Source organism: Schistocerca piceifrons, chromosome 5 (genome assembly GCF_021461385.2).
Source record: "Schistocerca piceifrons isolate TAMUIC-IGC-003096 chromosome 5, iqSchPice1.1, whole genome shotgun sequence".
Lineage (NCBI taxonomy): Eukaryota > Metazoa > Arthropoda > Insecta > Orthoptera > Acrididae > Schistocerca > Schistocerca piceifrons.
The window spans coordinates 30,763,729-30,783,903 of record NC_060142.1 but is presented as its reverse complement, the minus strand read 5'-3'; the positions used below and the strand labels follow the sequence as shown (position 1 = coordinate 30,783,903).

At 44.8% G+C, this 20,175-nt stretch overlaps 1 pseudogene; it reads left to right on the top strand.

Annotated features, from left to right (window-relative positions):
- The first annotated feature begins 18,697 nt into the window (after positions 1-18,697).
- Positions 18,698-18,814, top strand: LOC124799855 (annotated as a pseudogene).
- Positions 18,815-20,175: the final 1,361 nt, after the last annotated feature.

The window sequence follows — 20,175 nt, the reverse complement described above, 5'->3', positions numbered from 1 at the left end:
TCTTTGGGGCCAAGATCCATACCCCATTTTCTGGCCTGACAGCAGCAAACGATGTCATGGTAACCCCATTGCTATCTCCAACACCTTGCGGACATTTCGAACTCTTCCCATCACCCTCCCATCCTGCATCCAAAACGAGCGGAGGAGGCTCGGGTGATACCTCCCTCTTCTCCGAATCGTGAGTGCTACAGTGCCGCCTTTACTATGAGGGAGCTAGATCATGTTCTTAGTTCATCACGGTAATCCACCCTACGGCAAGACGCAGTCCACATTCAGATGTTGCAGCACCTTCCTCTTGCGGCACGCACTTTCTGGTCAATACGTTCAACTACATCTGGGCAGAGGGCACATTTCCCAGACACTGGCGTGAAGCCACCGTCATACTCACACCTAAGCCCGGTAAGGACAAAAACCTTCCTTCTAGCTACCACCCCATCTCTCTCACCAGCTGCGTTTGCAAGGTGGCAGTGTGGTGTCACCGCCAGACACCACACTTGCTACGTGGTAGCCTTTAGATCGGCCGCGGTCCGTTAGTATGCGTCGAACCCGCGTGTCGCCACTATCAGTGATTGCAGACAGAGCGCCGCCACACGGCGGGTCTAGTCTAGAGAGACTCGCTAGCACTCGCCTCAGTTGTACAGCCGACTTTGCTAGCGATGGTTCACTATCTATATACGTTCTCATTTGCAGAGACGACAGTTTAGCATAGCCTTCAGCTACGTCATTTGCTACGACCTAGCAAGGCGCCATATTCAGTTACTATAAGCTGAACAGATAATATTGTGAATCATGTACCGTCAAGAGCGACGTTCATCATTAATGGATTAGAGTTAAGTAGCAAACTAATTACGTCCACTTTCTGAATTCTAATTCCTTGTCATGTTCCAGACCTCACGTAAGTATAGTTCTTCCCTCCTCACGCCAGCTTGCGTGAGCTAAAACGCGTGCGTTTCGGCCTGCAGTTGCAACACGGTGTTGGCTCTTCTGCCAACACAACAGAGAGAACGGATGATTCATGCCAGGCTAGTATGGTGGCTCGAGTGTCGCAGTTTACTGACGAAGGCACAGTGTGAATTTCGAGCGCGGCGGTCTGCAGTTGACTATCTCGTTACTTTGTCCACCCATGTCATGAATGGTTTTCCGCTGAAATCCCAGACTGTGGCCGTGTCTTTCGATTTGAAGAAGCCCTACGACACCTGCTGGAGAACTGTTATCCTCTGTACTCTTTATACGTGTGGCTTCCGTGGCCGCCTGTCCTGTTTCCTTCAGGAATGTTTAAACGACCAAGTTTTCAAGGAGCTTGTGAGTTCTGCCTTGTCGGAGACCTTTATCCAAAAAAACAGTGTGCCTCAGTGTTCCATCCTGAGAGTTGTCCCCTTTGTTATCGGCATTAATCCTATACTGGCATGTCTCCCGCAGGGCATATCCAGCTCCCTTTTTGTTGACGATTTTGCTATCTATTGGAGTTCTCCCTTGAGCTGTCTCACTGAGCGGCGTCTTCAGCGATGTCTGGATCGTCTTTACTGCTGGAGCATCGAGAATGGCTTTCGCTTTTCCACTGACAAAACCGTCTGTATGAATTTCTGGCGATGCAATTGATTTCTCCCACTAGCTCTACATCATGGACCTGTTGCTGTTTCGTTCTTTGAAACTACGAAATTCCTGGGGCTTATGCTCGATACGAAACTCCCTTGGTCCTCCCATGTGCCTTACTTGGCAGCCCACTGCATGCGGTTCCTCAGTGTCCTGCGTGTCCTCAATGGTACTTCCTGGGTTGTCAATGAACCACCCTCCTCCATTTTCACCGGTCCCTTGTCCGTTCGAAACTCGACTATGAGTGTTTTGTCTACGCGTCTGCACGTCCATCCCTCTTACGCCGTCTCAACACTATCCACCATCGTGGCATCCATTTGGCAGCTGGCGCCTTTTACATCAGCCCAGTTGAGAGTCGGAAGCTCATGAACTGCCACTGTCCTACTGCCGTGACTTTCTCCTCAGCAGGTATGCATGCTGTTTGTCTGCCAAGCGTGGCCACCCAACCTATGCCTCCTTATTCAATGGTTCCTTTGATCGCCAGTATGGGGCGCGTCCCTCTCCTTTGTTACCTCCTGGAATACGCTTTCGGCACTTGCTACGGTGGCTTAATTTCACACTACCTGCAACTTTCGCGGTGGGTGTGAACCCTTTACCACCTTGGCTTCGTGAAGCGGCCCATGTTAACCGTGGCCTTCATCCGCTTACTAAGGACACTACTCCAGCCTCGGTCGATCGCTTTGAGTTTCACGACCTTCGCGATAGTACCATTGCATACACTGATTGGCTCTCAGACTGACCATGGGGTCGGATGTAGCTTCGTCATTGGCGCCAGTGTCTTTCGATAACGGCTTCCGTCATGTTGCTCAGTATTTACAGCCGAGCTCTTCGCCCTGAATCAGACCACAGAGTACATCTGGCGACATAGCCTTTTCAGTTGTGTCCTCTGCTCAGACTCACTCAGCGCCCTTCCAGGTCTATGTGCGCTGTACACCGCCCATCCGTTAGTGCAGTGGGTCCAGAAAAACTGTCACTTGCTCTCTCTTGATGGAGCCAGTGTAATGTTTCTGTGGGTCTCTGGTCATATCGGTCTGCCAGGAAACGAGGCTGCTGACGCTGCTGCTAAGGCTGAAGTCCTCTTAACTCAGCCCACGAGTTTCTATATTCCCTCCAATAATCCCTGTATTGCCTCCTGTCAGGGGGTAGTGTCCCTTCGGCACCGCCATTGGTCCTACCTTCACGGGAATAAGCTCAGTCTTATTAAGCCTCATGCAGCGACTTGCACAACCTCCTCTCGGGCCTTCCGCCGCGAGGAGGTCGTTTTAACTCGGCTGCGTATTGGGCACTGCCTTTCTAGCCATCGTCATTTGATAAGTGCTGCTACCCCACCACTTTCTACACATTGCGCCCAAGTTTTAACTGTCCGCCACTTTCTAATGAAATGCCCATATTTTAACCGTTTACCTTCCCACTTGGATTTGCCGTCTGAGTTATCGGTCGTTTTTACGAATGACGCGCGGGCTGTCGACTGCATTTCATTTTTTTTATCCGCCAAAGCAGCATGTCGAAGGCCATTTAATTTTTAGTTTTGGACCTGCCTTTCTGTATGGTGTCCATTTTAGCCCTTTCTCCACATGCCTGTTTTTAGCTGTCATCTCTTATCTAAATTTGGGCTGACTTATAGTCGTTATTTAACTCCTCTCTGTCTACGTGTTCTACAGTTTTGACTTGGGCGAGTACGGCCCCCAGTTGCCTTTTGTGCCCTAAAACAAAACAAAAGCAAAACCAAAACCAAACACACAACTTCCACGTATTCGTGGTATTGATTGGCCTTCGGGCGTTGTCTGATCTTTTCCCCCAGTATCCAACTGTTGTGTACATAGTTCCACACAGTCAGGGCGTACACAACTTTCCCAATAGAGCACACCCCGCTAAGCACAACAGCGCAGGCGCAGCGCACATCCGTCTCCGCACTACGAGATGGCGCTGCCTTAGAGACGGACCAAATTCTGCTTCCGCCGACCTGCGTATTCATATGTAGCACAGCCAATGAGATTGCTGCTAACGTAGAACCTTTTCTCCTCGCAGATCACACTCACGCAGTGATACCTGAATGCGCGAGGTATTATAACGAGTGTACAGACCTCTGATTACACAGTCTGCATTTGTCTGCACCAGTCTGCATTTGTCTGCACCAGTCTGTACCAGTCTGCATTTGTCTGTATCAGTCTATAGTCAAGTTTCAGTCTACACCTAATAAGATTACCATATTCCTGTACATAGCCATGAAGATAAATGAATAGACACTTTGTCAAGTATCAGAGATATGTGAGAATAAGATTAACATACCAAGACCAAAGGAACTTCAGATTGTCTATTGTGAACCGCATCCAGAATCAAGTTACATAACGCCTATGCTTTTTATTATTTTAATAAATGTGTGTGAAAATTAATCAAGTTCTGTTTAAAGTTGGTCACCATCAATCTGCTACTCTAAGCGTGCAAGTGGCATTTCTATCATCTGACCTAACGGCAGAAGATAAACACGCCACGATAAGACCACAAGACATATTGCTGACACTCACCTACTTCATTAGAGCGACAAGTCAAATAATCTGGTGGTCTGTGTACCGAAGGTCTTACAGTACGCTCACCACACTATCCTAGCTAACGCCTGCGGGGCCATGTCACTAGGAATCTGGAATCTGCTTGTTTCCCTTTATTCACGGCTTGTAGGATATCATGCTAAAACAGAACAAGCTTATTTTCCCACGGTGCGCCACGGTATCTGAGTGGACAGCGCGCCGGCTTGCCATGCAGGGGAGGTAATATTTGTTGTTCGGAAATGACAGCTATTCCGACAACTACTGCTCGGGGGGAATCAAACAAGAAGTCGGCGAAGCAGCATTGGGGCTGGGTCGAGTCACTAATGTGAGCACTTCTCTATGGGTGTTTATGAGACAATCCACGAAAAGAGTTAAGTTGTATACTGGAGGACAGGAGTTAGAAGCGAGCAACTAGCCGGTGTTAGGTTGGTGTTGGCCACTCAGTGTGACGAAAAATATTAATACAGCACTGTGTACATCGCATAAAGAAAGAGCCTGGCAGTTCTACCTGCAGTGGTGGATAGCTGAGTAGCAGTTAGTTTACAGGTGGGAGGAAAGGACTCGGTTCTTTAAAGAAATGGAGGATCTGTAGTTTCCTGTCATTATGACAAGTTTCCAGAAGAGCCTATGACTTACTCAGGTTTCTTACTTAGACTTGGCCAAGGTTTAGCAACTATCTGAGGTAGGATACGAAGCTAATAATTACTGAGCACTAATCTCATGGCGTAACTTTGAGTTTAAGTGTAATAAATCAACTTCATCCCTATTCTATTTTGACATGCCGTGATTAATAGTAGCCTTTCCTTCTTTGAAGGTGCTTTCATGTACGTGCTCCATAATATTTACGTGGGAAAATGTAACTGAACGAAAGAGTTGTGTAACTAGATTTATTGTTGCGCATTTTCCGGCATTGTTATCCCTATACTTCGTCAGTCCCCTGAACGGATGCTAGGTCTGCGGAAATAAGCAGTCAGAAGGACCTCATAGGTCACAGATAGTGAATTTCCTTGTGTCACGGCGTCAAGATTTTATCGTGATTCTGGCGACCCCGTTATTCACAGTTCCTGGTGTTGGGAGAATTAGTGTTAAAAGCAGTCGAAAGGGATCAATTTCATGTAGGTTGCTAAGTGAAGGCATGGTACTTCACACTGTGTTGCTAAGGGCAGGTGAGCAACTGTTTTTATTTAATAGCAATTTCGTATCTTTTCTAGATGACTCATTAGAGTCGAAACTGGTTAACTGTAATTAATATATCTAACAATTGCGATCAAGCCATTTGTGAGTTAAACAGTGAATTTAACTTTTAACATGAATATTTTCGTTTAGGCTTTACCGTCACTGTTACTGAAATTGACTGAAACTATGAGTTACTGTTACAAACTACAATTTATTTAATTTTGTTTCCACTACGCGTTTCAGACACTGGAACTTCAATCATCAGGTATATTTATGTCAATTAATAAAACATGTTGGTGCAACGCATATGTCTTCGGAGTAAAGTATGGTACTGTGTAGTTGCAGAATACTACCACCAGACAGTAAGTTGCTCCAAAGTTGCAGACACAATAAAGATATCTGTCATTAACTGACATACACTGAGGTCACACAAACTATGGGAAACCTCCCAATACCGTGTCGGACCTCCTTTTGGCTGGCCTATTGCAACAGCTCGACGCGGCATGTACTCAACCAGTCGTTGGATCCTCTGTAGAAATACTGAGTCATGTGTCTCTATAGCCGTCCACAATTGTAGCATGTAAGTAAATACTGGGCCAAGCGGCAAAAATGTAAGTCAGAGATAATCAGCATAATGTGTAGCAGCTATACAAATGCAGTATAGAAGTTGGGTATCGCGCCACAAACACAAAAACTATACAGGTTTCATTTCATGTGTGTGTCTTATCCTACGTCAGTAGGTTTAATAAAAAATTATACAAACTACGAAAAAACCAAACGTTCTGTATGAAGTGGCTTTAATATAAATAACGATAAATATGCCATTGCACACACTTCCACTCATTTCACAAGGATCTGGTAAAACCACTTATTCTCCTCTTCTAGAAATGGAATCATTTTAGCTAAATCTCTTTCCTTTCTTCAGCCAACCAGCGTTCACGGTGTTGTGTTTTCAGCTGCACCTGTTGAACATCAGAAGGCTTCACGCTCCTCCTTCAGAGGTAAAGTTCCTTGACCTCTTCAATTGCTTTGAGATTTGACCGAACTTGCATATTGGTGAAATCGTATCTTTTCAGGAACTAACTTAAAGGGGTAAAAATCTCTTTCTTGCGTAAAGTCAATGTGAATGGTGTTGTGGACGTAGCTTCAATAAGGAGGCTAACTAAGTCTTTCTGAACTTTAAACACGGTTATCCTCTGTCATATCTCGATGTGACCAAACTTACAGTCGTAAGACATAACAGTGTCCTTTCACCAAAAACATGTCTTTTATTTCCCCAAAGGACCCTCTCTGTTAAGTAAGTAAATGATTTCATGCAGGTAGTTAACAATAACCTCATAATCAGAACGATGATGTTTGTCGATACGAAATTCGCTTCAGCAATGAATTAAACACATTAAAATAACTTAACATTATTTACGTTGATTCAAAGCCTCATAATAAATGTTAAAATGGTATGCCTTGCGCTTGAAAGCCTCTCCAGCTGGAACCACAATATTGTCTTTGCGAATATATTCCTTCCCTTCGGTGCCTATTTTCTTTCTTTCACATTAAGTACTACCTTCACTGCTCTTCTTCCGTTTTGGCGCAGTTTTCCATTCAATTTCGCAATATGATGTATTCTTTACATGTAATAATAATTTCAGCAATGCCCTATTGTTGCAAACAATCCACAGAGTTATTTTAATTGTCAGTATGTCATACAAGTGCACGCCAAGACACTACAAAGTGTGTTGGCGCGTGACTCGTTATTTGAACATTGGTGTTAGACAGCTCTAAACATTACTTCCCGCTGTTCTGGCGCTTGTATCAGAGTATATGTTATTGACCTCGGCATTTACAGCGGAATTTCACCAATAACTCAAATTTCCATTTTTTGGCACTTGATCAATTATTTACTTACATGGTACAATTGCGAATCTGTCACCGGTGGAGTATTTTTTACATGAACTGCCCTTTCGATTATGTCCCATAAATACTCGATGGGATCCATGTCGGGCGATCTGCGAGGCCAAACCATAGCTCGAATTGTCCACAACGTTCACCAAATCATTCGCATACAATCGTCGCCCAGTGACATGGCCCAGTGCCATCCATAAAAAATTCATAGATGGTTTGGAAACATGGCGACTACAAATGGCTGCAAATGGTCTCCAAGTGGCTGAACATAACCATTTCCAGTCAGTGATCCGTCCAGTTGGACCAGAGAAACCAGTCCATTCCATATAACCACAGCCTACACCATTGTGGAGACACCATCAGCTTCCACAGGGTCCTGTTGACATCTTGGGTCCACGGCTTGGTGGTGTCAGCGCCACACTCCACCTCTACCATCAGCTTTTACCAGCTGAAATCGGTATCCATCTGACCGGGCCACTGTTTCCCAGTCGTCTAGGCTCCAACCGATATGACCACTAGCTCACGAGAGGCGCTGCAGGCGATGTCGTTCGCCGCTCTGTCCTAACAGATATGTTCGTCGTACATTCGAAAGTGATTTCGGTGGTTATTTCATGCGGTGTTGGTCATCCGTTACGAGTGACAACTCTACACAAACACCAATGCCCTGGGTCGTTAAGTGAGGGCCGCAGCCGCTGCGTTGTGAGTGGTGAGAGATAATGCCTGTAATTTCTCTCTGGACGCTGTGGAACCCACAATACTGCATTCCCTAACGATTTCCCATGCGTCTAGCTCAAACTACCATTCCGCTTTCAAAGTCTGCTAATTCCCGTCGCGTGGCCATGATCACGTGGGAAACCTTTCCCCATGAATCACCTGAGTACAAATGACAGCTCAGCCAGTGCACCGCCCTTTTATACCTCGTGTACGTGATGCTACAGCCTTCTGTGCATGTACATAATGCCATCACATGCCCTTTGTTGTCCGCAGCTCGTGGTCGTGCGGTAGCGTTCTCGCTTCCCACGCCCGGGTTCCCGGGTTCGATTCCCGGCGGGGTCAGGGATTTTCTCTGCCTCGTGATGACTGGGTGTTGTGTGCTGTCCTTAGATTAGTTAGGTTTAAGTAGTTCTAAGTTCTAGGGGACTGATGACCTTAGATGTTAAGTCCCATAGTGCTCAGTGCCATGTTATGAGTATGCCCTTTGTCACGTCAGTTCAAAAAATGGTTCAAATGGCTCTGAGCACTATGGGACTCAACGTCTTAGGTCATAAGTCCACTAGAACTTAGAACTACTTAAACCTAACTAACCTAAGGACACCACACACACCCATACCCGAGGCAGGATTCGAACCTGCGACCGTAGCAGCCTCGCGGTTCCGGACTGCAGCGCCAGAACCGCACGGCCACCGCGGCCGGCGTCACGTCAGTATATGCTCGTAGCTAAGGCTGCGTTCACAATATGACCAACAACAATTCAAGATGCCGTTGCCAGAGGTCCTCAGGTAACACCAACCGACAGCTTGGTCACGGTGCGTCTCAAACCCTCCGTCAGTTTCGGCGTGGTCGAGGAGGTTAAGTTATCTTAAAATCTGTTCTATGTGTGAAGTAGGTTAGATATTAACCTCTAAGGGTGCGATGCATACCAGGACGCCTCTGTGCTTCAAGGCGAGTGCTGCATTCCAAAAAATGGTTCAAATGGCTCTGAGCACTATGCGACATAACTTGTGCAGTCATCATTCCCCTAGAACTTACAACTACTTAAACCGAACCAACCTAAGGACATCACACACATCCATGCCCGCGGCAGGATTCGAACCTGCGACCGTAACGGTCGCACGGTTCTAGACTGTAGCCCCTAGAACAGCTCGGCCACCCCGGCTGGCGCTGCATTCCAGATTTTGCTATTAAGAGGAAGGCTATGTCTCTGTGCCGTAAAGAACGTGACGATTATTGTACATTCCACCTCAGTTATGGAAATGACTAGACAAGTTTTATGAATGTCTGAGGTGAAGGAAGAAGTGTTTTGTTACATGCTTTATGTGATTCGTAGTGACCTTTAAAACCAAGGTTACAAACGGTCTGTTCTGCAGAATTTATTTGAAGTTGTGCAAACGTACGTGAATGGTTGTCATTCAGAGTAAGTGGGAAAGACAAACATGAAGTTCATAATAAGATAGTCTGAACGCCTAAAGTATTCAAAAGGGGAAACATATACACCACGTTTGCAGAACCACTTCAGCCCTACTGGCATAAAAACACCTTTAAGCAGTAATAATATAAGCTGCCCACTGTTAATGCCTACTGACTACAATGCAAAAATGATCCACTAATGTAGCTTTATGCATAAGCTCACTTTAACAGATTATTTTTTGATATTATAAATTACGTCCATTTCAATAAAAATTTTGTCTACTTGTGGTTTCCAATAAACCTGCGGTTTCAGTCCGTAAATTCCGAACTATATCCTGATTGTGATATGTTTCATCGTCAAGATGTCACAAATAGGCTCTTTCTTGGACTAGTCGTACCACTATTTCACAGTCCATTTTTCGTGTGTGAGAAAATCGGTCGAATTGACCGAAAAAAAGTCTGGTTTGAATTTCACCGATTGTCGTCTGGGGTCTGTGCGTTCGGGCAATGAGCTAGGCTGCACTGTGATCGCGTACGTACTGGCTTCCTGATTTGAAACGCTCGGTCGTCTTCGACTAACGTCGGACGTTGTCATAATCCACCGAAGTCGATACCACAGTGACTACAGCCTAAACACCGCCTCGCCCCAATCAATCTACTGCCACCCTCTGAAGCCTTTACTTACGGGTCACTAAAAAGTAGAGCCTTGACCTTGTCTGATTTACATTTGTGATTGGAATTGCTTCCTGCACTGTTGTATACGAAGGGGTACAAAAAAAATGTACCGGAATAACAATGTCGTGAGCGGACCTTGTAAAGTACGCATTTCTGCCGCTAGACGTGCATAGCGTAACTCATTGCCAGTTCTGTGCAGTCTTTGTTGTCGACCTGGCTTGTTCTGTTCATCTGTAGTGATTGTTTTTGCTAGTACCCTTTTGTTCTTGTTTCGTGTTTTTATGATAGTAAGCTTAAGTGAACAACGTGCAGCAATGAAATTTTATTTCGTACTCGGTAAAAATGCTGCGGAAACCGTTTTAATGTTGCAAACAGCTTACCAAGATGGAGCTACAGGAAAAATTCACATGTACGAGTGGTTTGCTCGATTTAAAAATGGCCACATGTCGATTGATGACAAACCTCGTTCTGGACGACCATCAGCTATCCGAAGCGATGAAAATATTGAAAAATTCGAGAGCGTACGCTCACAAACGGTCGACAGACAATTGAACAACTATCAGAGGTTAGTGGGTTACGTTGGAGCTCGGTTCAATAAATTTAACGGTAGATTTGGAAATGAGAAGGGTTGCTGCCAAGTTTATTCCTCAGGTCCTGACTCATAATCAAAAGGAATGTCGAGCTGAAACATATGGTTCTTTGAAATAAAAGTTTGAAACAGATCCAGATTTCTGTCAAACGTCATTACTGGTAATGAGTCATGGTACTAAGATTACGACTCAGAAAGAAAGCAACAGTCAAGCCAATGGAAGACGTCTTAGTCACCACGTCCAAAAAAATGCCTCCAAGTCAAATCATACATCAAAACAAAGCTGATTTTCTTTCTTGATGTCAAGGGCGTGGTTCATTCCGAGTTTGTTCCCCCAGGTCAGACCACCAATTAAATCTTTTATTTGGAAGTTTTAAGAAGATTGCGCAAGTGTTCATCAAAAAAGACCCGACTTGTGGCAGACAATGCACTTGCACACGCAGCCATCTCTGTTAATTTTGGCTAAAATTGGCGTGGTTCCGCTGCCCCAAGCATCTTACTCGCCTCGCCTGGCTCCGTGAGACTTTTTATTACTTCCAAGCATGAAAATGGGCATAAAAGAACACCCATATGACAACATTGTAGAAGTTAAGAAAAAAACGAGGGAGAAACTGTGGGCCACTTCTAAATACAAAACGCGTATCGAACAGTCGAAGCATCTGTGGTACAAATGTATTAGTTTTAATGTAGAGTACCTTGAAGTGCATACGGTTGTTTTGCAAACATTTTTCAAAATATATAGCCTTTAAAAAATAATCTCGTTTTTTGTAGGTACTCCTTTATACGATTACGACGACGTTGCTGCCCTCAGGACCCATTTGATTATCGATTTATTTCGTGATCTCCCGTGTCATTGACCACAGGAGCCGCCCGTTCGTGCCGCCGTCCTCTGCGCTGTCAGCAGACCGAGTGATTATAAACTGTGTTCTACCGACGCAGTATAAGATAGCAAAGAACACCACGAGTAGGAGGCAATCTTTGGATGTCCTTGCGTTATCTCAAAACGTGCAGGTCGGAACCTTACCCGCTCTGTAACTACGGATAGGCGGCGATCTTCCTCAGAGTTGGTAAGGGCGGTGCGGCAACTGTCTTCATAGGAAGGCTGGACGTGAGCAGAAATGATTAGCGAATAAGTTAATATAGTGCACACAAGATTTATTTTACTTGTATGTCTACCAACGTACGAAGACATATTACAAATAACGAAGCGAGAAGCCGAGTCCAGCTGTCACAACGTCAACAGGAATGAGCCACTCCAAACTGAAGCACAAACGATCGTGTCGGAGCCGTGACGCCGGCCGTTGTGGCTGAGCGGTTCTAGGCGCTTCAGTCTGGAACCGCGTGACTGCTACGGTCGCAGGTTCGAATCCTGCCTCGGGCATCGATGTGTGTGATGTCCTTAGGTTAGTTAGGTTTAGGTAGTTCTAAGTTCTAGGGGCTGATGACCTCAGATGTTAAGTCGCATAGTGCTCAGAGCCATCTGAACCATTTTTGGAGCCGTGACTTGGCGGCGTTTGTGTAGCGCCATGCAGCGCAGAGGCTACAAGTGTGAGAGGGCTGCCACCGGCTGCCCTGTACTGCAGCTCATAGTCCAGAGCCGCTGGAGGCGTGGCTTCTCGGGCGTGCGCCGTTGGCTCTGCCAGATCCTGCACGACTGCTGTCAGCGTCTGACGGAATCTTGCAGCTCCGTTGCCAATTTTGATGCCTGTGTGATGGTACCGATGTGTGATATCTCACTGATGACAGGATATAATGCTGGTGGGGCACAAATGCTGTGCGCACACAGTTAAGCGCAAAGTGTTGAACACGGAACTCAGCAGCAGACGACTCCAATATGTCCCCATGCTGATGCAACGAAATTGCAAATTATGATTGTATGCACAGCATCATGAAGATTGGACAGCGAATCAATGGAAATGTGTCGTCTTCTCCAAATAATCGCATTTCTTACTACTCCAGGTGGATGATCGTCCGCCATGCGTCATATGGTGCCTTGCGGAGCATGTAGTAGCTAGATTCTGATGTAGAACAGCTACTCAAAACGTGCCTTGTACCCCAGATGCACTTTTATTCTGTGGGAGACTTTCACCTGGACTCACATGGGACCTGTAGTAGTAATCTAAGACACAATGACACCTGCGGCTTACGTGAGCATTATAGCGGACCACCAGCATCCCTTCATATTCGATGTCAAACCTTATGGCGATGGCATCGTCCACCACGATAATTGTCCGTGTAACGAATCCAGAATCGTGCACAATGGTTTGAAGAGCATTATAGTAAACTCATGTTGATATCGTGGCCATCAAATTCGCCTGATCTGAACCTATTCGAGCACATCTGGGTCATTATCGGGAGCCAGCGCCGCCCCTAGAGACCACTGGTCCCTAATTTACGAAAAATGACGCGATTTGGGATTACGAATTTGGCGCCACATACTTCCGAAGAACCTGCCAAGGACTTGTAGAATCGACGTCACGCAAAACTGCTTCCGAAAATGCACCAAAACGCTATTTGCAGACGGTTATAATGTTTTGAATCACCGGTGTATTTTTCTGAAGTGCTTGCATCACCTTTCATTACCAGGCGACGGAATCCAGACTCCGTAGGTTGAAGGACTTTTCCAGCACGATCCCTGGCGCCAAAGGGTCGGGTATATACCTCGATCATGCAGAAGGTCTTTTGACAGCGTAAGTACGAGAAAATGCATGTGAGTGAAACCAGCCTTTGCGTGGGCACATATAGATTTTACACACACAGGTATGTGTAAGTCTCTTCACTTGATCGGTTCCTCACGAAGTGTGCAGGTTTGGGTAGCTGTGAATAGTCTGTCGCCCTTGTACAATTCATAGCTGTTCTGGCCAGTACCCAGCCTAATTTTGTGGAAGTTGTTGAAACTTCTATAATAGTGGATGCTGAATCGCACGAAATTTGCTCGCTTGGATTGTTCGCGCACAGGGCAGGGCGGAAGTTCTGTTACGCAGTCGGCTCCTTTGTCTCGACGCTGCATGGAAGCGATTGCTTTGGATTTTAAATCCGACGCGGGCGTTTCCAGCCGGTTTTTGAAACTTGGCGCCTTTTCATGGACGGCTAACCCTTTTGTTTCTGGTGTCACGGCTTCTCATTGGTCCACGCACACGCCCTCGTCGTCTCCTCTCACCGCACTTTCTTATATTAGTGCCAGTTAATTGATCTAACAAGCGTTTGTAACTTCCTCCTTCCTGATCGGCCTACTGGATTGCGATATAACTGACCGTGATCGTATATGCCTGATGAAATTTTACAGTTAGTATGGCTATTGTTACCGAAGGAAAGTAACGCCGGTTGTTTATAGTGAAGTGTACAATAGACACTTCTGACGGAAGAATCTATTCTAAACTTAAGGTGAACAGGTCACGAACCGCACAGCGGGAAAAGGGGTACCACATAATATTTACTACAGAAATCACTGGTGACACAGAAAATACATATTAGTTAAAAAAGGGATAATTAAACGGTCGCCAGCTCGCTAGGGCAATGAATCTCCAGAAGATTGAGAAAGGTAAAGGCAAACAAATCTAAGCAAATAAACACTAGCGTGCCAACAGAAGGTTGTCACGCTTTTCCACAGCACAATTGTTCAAGGGAAAATAAATGAATCACTAAGCACTGAGTCTGGCAGTTCCTCATTTTGAAATACTAAATTTTGGAAGTAACTTTAAATAAAATTAAAGGTTAAATAAATGACTGGCTTAAGTTAAACTTTGTTATGTAAAAAAAAACTTTCAGTAACATCAGTGTAACTTAATGCATTAGAAAAAGGCAAGCAATTGCTTTTGATTATTGAAAGATTTAACTGAATTTACTTTAAGCAAATGAGCAGTTGGTTTTTTTTTAAAACAATAACCACAATAAAAGACATACGTGTACCAAGCCAGCATAAGTCCCTCGCTAAGCTAAATACACAATAAATGAAATTGCGCACTATTAATTTGTGCTGTATCTTTAGTTATTTGTTTTGCTAGTGAAATTTTATTTTTCTTTAGGTAACCTCTGTTATGCAGTACTTGAATGAATAGTACTTCTGGCAGAAAATTTAGACTGAAACTAGATTTTAGCAAACACACTAACTGGCAGTAAATAATTAAACACGTTTCATATTCTTACGACACTCGTTGATTGCATGGAAAGGAAAGGGACCCTGCTTCGTAATAATGTCTGAGGACAATGACAATACAGGTGCCCTAAAAGTTTTAACTGTTGCAAGTTATTATTCAAGTTATTCGTACTTCACGGAAGAAATGTTGCTCGGCGAAGCCTCTACACTACTGTATTTGTCAGGCAACAGTCTTACGATGCGGACGACGAAAAACGGAGCCGACTACAGTGCTGAGCTGCCGTTATTGCTGCTACTGGTGCTGCTTGATGAGAGGAACCCCGAGTCGTCTCCAGAGCCACGGATGATCATGACACAGGCAACAGTTAGAACTGTAGCTTCCTTCGCCTGTCCACTCTTAGCGTGCTCTCAATACTCGCGGGTCAACGAATAATGGAGCGAGCACAGCTGCAGGCCGCGACGGCGGTAGCGTCCAACTAACACTTCCGCACTCTTTCATGACTCAAGTTGCTCTGATTCCTCTCGGCTCGCAACGCGACGGAGAATCTCTGTATGCAAAGATAAATAACGGCACAGCTACTAATATTTCGTCGTAGCTATCGATACATTTCAATAAAGTTCCCTTGGCTGTTACCCAGCAATTTACAATATTTTCATTATAATTACTATCAATTATACAGTCAAAATTATATACACTATTACATCGATTACGTATTTAACAAAGTTTCTGTAATACAACTTACAGCTCCAGAAGCAAAAGTACAGTGCAAATTATCAACGGACATTAAATGGCGAAAATTTTGAATGGTGCAGAAGGTACACTATGTGACCAAAAGTATCCGCATACCCCCAAAAGCATACATTTTTCATATTAGGTGCATTGTGGTGCCACCTAATGCCAGGTATTCCATATCAACGACCTCAGTAATCATTACACATCGTGAGAGAGCAGAATGGGACACTCCGAGGAACTCACAAACATCGAACTTGATCAGGTGATTGGGTGTCACTAGTCATACGTCTGTACGCGAGATTTCCACACTCCTAATCATCCCTAGGTCCACTCTCTCCTATGTGATAGTGAAGTGGAAACATGGAGGGACACGTACAGCACAAAAGCGTACAGGCCAACCTCGTCTGTTGACTGACAGACACCGCCGACAGTTGAACAGGGTCATAATGTGTAATAGGCAGACATCTATCCACACCATCACACAGGAACTTCAGACTGCATCAGAATCCACTGCAAGTAGTATTACAGTTAGGCGGGAGGTGAGAAAACTTGGATTTCATGGTCCAACGGCTGCTCGTAAGCCACACATCACGCCGGTAAATGCCAAACGACGCCTCGCTTGGTGTAAGGAGCGCAAACATTGGACGATTGAACAGTGGAAAAACGTGAGGAGTGACGAATCACTGTACACAATGTGGCGATCCGATGGCAGAATGTGGGTATGGCGAACGCACCGGTGAACGTCATCTGCCAGCTTGTGCAGTGCCAAGAGTAAAATTCGGAGGCGATGGTGTTACGGTGTAGTCGTGTTTTTCATGGAGGCGGCTTCCATCCCTTGTTATTTTGCGTGGAACTATCGCATCACAGGCCTACATTGTTGTTTTAAGCACCTTATAGCATCCCATTGTTGAAGAGCAATTCGGGGATGTAGTTTGCACCTTTCAACACGACCAAGCACGTGTTCATAACGCACGGCCTGTGGCGAAGTGGTTACACAACAGTAACATCCCTGTAATGAACTGGCCAGCACAGAGTCCTGATCTGTATCGTATAGTACAACTTAGGGACGTTTCAGATGCCGACTTCGTGCCAAGCCTCACCGACCGTCATCCATACCTGTCCTCAGTGCAGCACTGCGTGAAGAATGGGCTGCCATTCCCCAAGAAACCTTCCAGCACCTGATTGAACGTATGCCTGCGAGAGTGGAAGCTGTCATCAAGGCTAAGGGTGGGCCAACAACACACTGATTTCCAGCCTTACAGCCACAACCAGAACGATTCGGGATTTCTTGGAGGATAAAGCGAGGGTGGTCTGTTATTTGAATAACCGATTTAGACTTCGAAAGAACTACAGACCTGAATATAAATTCGTTTATGAAGATTATTAGAGCACCTTATCTTAATAATGTTAAACTTTGACAATGTTTTCTTTAAAGTTACAGGATAATGAGATGCTTATGAGTGATCAGCCACCAGTACTCTTAGTGTGCTGTTCTTGCCACTGTGCAAAACGTAATCGTAGATTAACTGTTGGTTAGATATCGTAAAAGTATCTGTAATGTTTTTAGAAATGAGTTGCAGGGAATCATTTATTAATTAATTGAAAAGATAGTGTTAGCTATTTCTTCCCTCCCTGTCTCTATAAAAGGACAAAGTGTTGCACTTACGTCGGATGAAAAAAGTACCAACTCTTAACTTTCCACTGCCTGGGCTGTAGTACAAGTCAAAATACATGTAACAATGCCACCTCAAAAAGTAAAAACCTTTTTAAAGTAAAGTCTGTATTGGGAGAGCAACATTGCAGGTAACATTATTTCTCTACGTAATTGCTCTAAAACCTTTGTGCACTCGATCCATATTTTCACAAGCAACCTAATTCCGTCCTGGAAGAACATTTGTGGCATCGTAAATTCATTCTTCCACACTCTTCATAACCTCGTCATCCAACGAAAAGTCTCATTCACGCAGACAGAGGGCGGGCATTATCCTGAACCAAAACCACTCGTTTTGGAGCATTTTCCACATCCTGGTTTCATTTTGAGTTTTAGGTAGGGCAGTAGCTGACAGTAGTTATCACTGTTCACTATTTGACCTCACCAATTGTTTCTAAGTGACCGAGAATGTATTCTCCTGCCTCTTCGAAACGCCTTAAATGGTATTCCGATAGTTCAAACGTTCCTGTTTGTGGACCTATTGCGTTTTCGCTTCTGTGTCGGGTTGTTCGACTGACGTTTATTCGACGACTTTTCTGACGTTTCACCAGCACGAGTGGCTGGCATTGTAAAAGTTTCACCCTGCATTGCTCATGGTGGACTGGAGTCGAGGTCGTGCCAACATCTGAAGGCTTTTCCCTGGTTATTATCGCCATGGTTCTCCCATTCCTACCTTCAACGGCGTCTTCGATTATCCGACCAAGGGCGTCGTGACCCATGACGTCAACGTGGTATTTCTGACTCTCACATTTTAGTCATGAGTTTTGCGACAAAGGAAGAAGCGACAGTGAGGTACGTTCTGCAGACTGTTTTCTGATAAAAAGATCCCTTCGTATTTCATCCTAGATTAGGACTAGCTATGCACATAGTACATATAACTGTTAAACTTTTTTTATTTTTATCTTTTTTTTTGCTTTCTTCTTTCTACAATATTACTTCGGTGAATATCTTACTTTATGAATTTTAATTTCTCACTGAATTTCATTTTTTGTATGAAAACGAGAGATTTTAAATAATTTAAATCCCCTGAGTCGCTATACATTTTGTCAAGGTCTATGTATCTTTTTGTTCTTTTGTGAGGAAGCAGGTCAATGGAATCTACATTAATCTGAAATAAAGCATGTGCTGCTTCCTTCTTCAAGTTGCCGCGCGGGATTAGCGGAGCGGTCTAAGGCGCTGCTGCAGTCATGGACTGCGCGGCTGGTCCCGGCGGAGGTTCGAGTCCTCCCTCGGATATGGGTGTGTGTGTTTGTCCTTAGGATGATTTAGGTTAAGTAGTGTGTAAGCTTAGGGAGTGATGACCTTAGCAGTTAACTTCCATAGGATTTCACACACATTTGAACATTTTTTTCTTTAACTTGTTTGTCAGGAAGTATACGTTCCGATGTTTTTGATTTAATGAGGAATTTAGTTTGCTGTGCCAAACTTCGACACCGTTCGCGGTCCTATGCCACTGATTAAAATCATTCCACATTTCAATTGACATATTAGAATTTTTCATCCATTAATTCAGCATACAGTTTGGGAATTTCATTAGCTCTTCTCCTTTGCGGGCAACGGCCTTGCCGCAGTGGATGCACCGGTTCCCGTGAGATCACCGAAGTTAAGCGCTGTCGGGCGTGGCCGGCACTTCGATGGGTGACCATCCAGCCGCCATGCGCTGTTGCCATTTTCCGGGGCGCACTCAGCCTCGTGATGCCAATTGAGGAACTACTCGACCGACTAGTAGCGGCTTCGGTCAAGAATACCATCATGACGACCGGGAGAGCGGTGTGCTGACCCCACGCCCCTCCTATCCGCATCCTCCACCGAGGATGACACGGCGGTCGGATGGTCCCGGTAGGCCACTCGTGGCCTGAAGACGGAGTGCTTTTTTTTTCTTCTCCTTTGGGATTTTCTCCAGTATTACCAACCACATTTCACCATACAGACTGGTGGAAGATGTGCCACTGCAGCAGACATGCGGCAAAACAATAGGACTTCTTCTCTATCCCTGTAATGCTCCGTTAATCTCAGTTCTTGTATCATATTCCATAGGCATTGGTTGAAGCGTATATTAAAATCGGAAAGGAGTGTTTGTGGGAACTCTGTTTTGATAGCTTTAATTGTAGCCGTTTCCAAGTCTAGCACTGCAGTTTCCTGTGGCCAATAAGGCATCTTATTTTTCACAGGAAAAGTCTTTATTTAATTTGACTCTTATCTGAGATCAAAGCAAATAAAACAGGAACTTATTTCGTCTCTTCTTCTCTGTTTCCGAAGTCAATGTCTATAGCGTACAGTTGTTTCAGTTGTTTCCAACAAGTGTCAAATGTGCCGACCATAAGTACAGTTCCATTTTCACACAGAATTTTCTCACTTCTTTACAACGGAACACCAGGATTCTTTTGTAAGGAACAGATCCATCGTCAGTTTTCAAAAATCTATAAACTCCAGTTGTCCGCCCCCGGTAACTGAGTGGTGCTGGCACGGTAGCTCAGCGTATTGGTCAGTGGGTACAGCTACCCTCTCTAATAGAAAAACTGAGTGCGCGGAACAACGAACAACCTGAAGGAGTGTCGTCGGATGTCCGCCACTAACAAATTCAACGAACAGTAAAGAACAAAATGAGATTAAAAAAAAAGAGTGGTCAGCGCGACGAAATGTCAGTCCTAAGGGCCCTGGTTCGATTCCCGACTGGGTCAGAGATTTTATCCGCTCAGGGACTGGGTATTGTGTTGTCCTAATCATCATCATTTCGTCCCCATCGATGCGCAAGTCGCCGAAGTGGCGTCGAATCGAAAGATTCGCACACGGCGAGTGGTCTACCCGACATGATGCCCTAGTCACATTACATTTTAATTTACCTCCAGTTACTTTCAAAATGTCTTCGATGTATTGAATTTCCAAACTAGTGTCGGGATATTGGACCGTCTCTTGTTAGACTCAGTGCAATCTTGGAGTTATCATAATTCCGCATATTTGCGACGAAATCTAAACCTTTATCTTTCCTATCTTTAGATTTCTCTTTAAAAATGTGGAACAGGAGCTGCA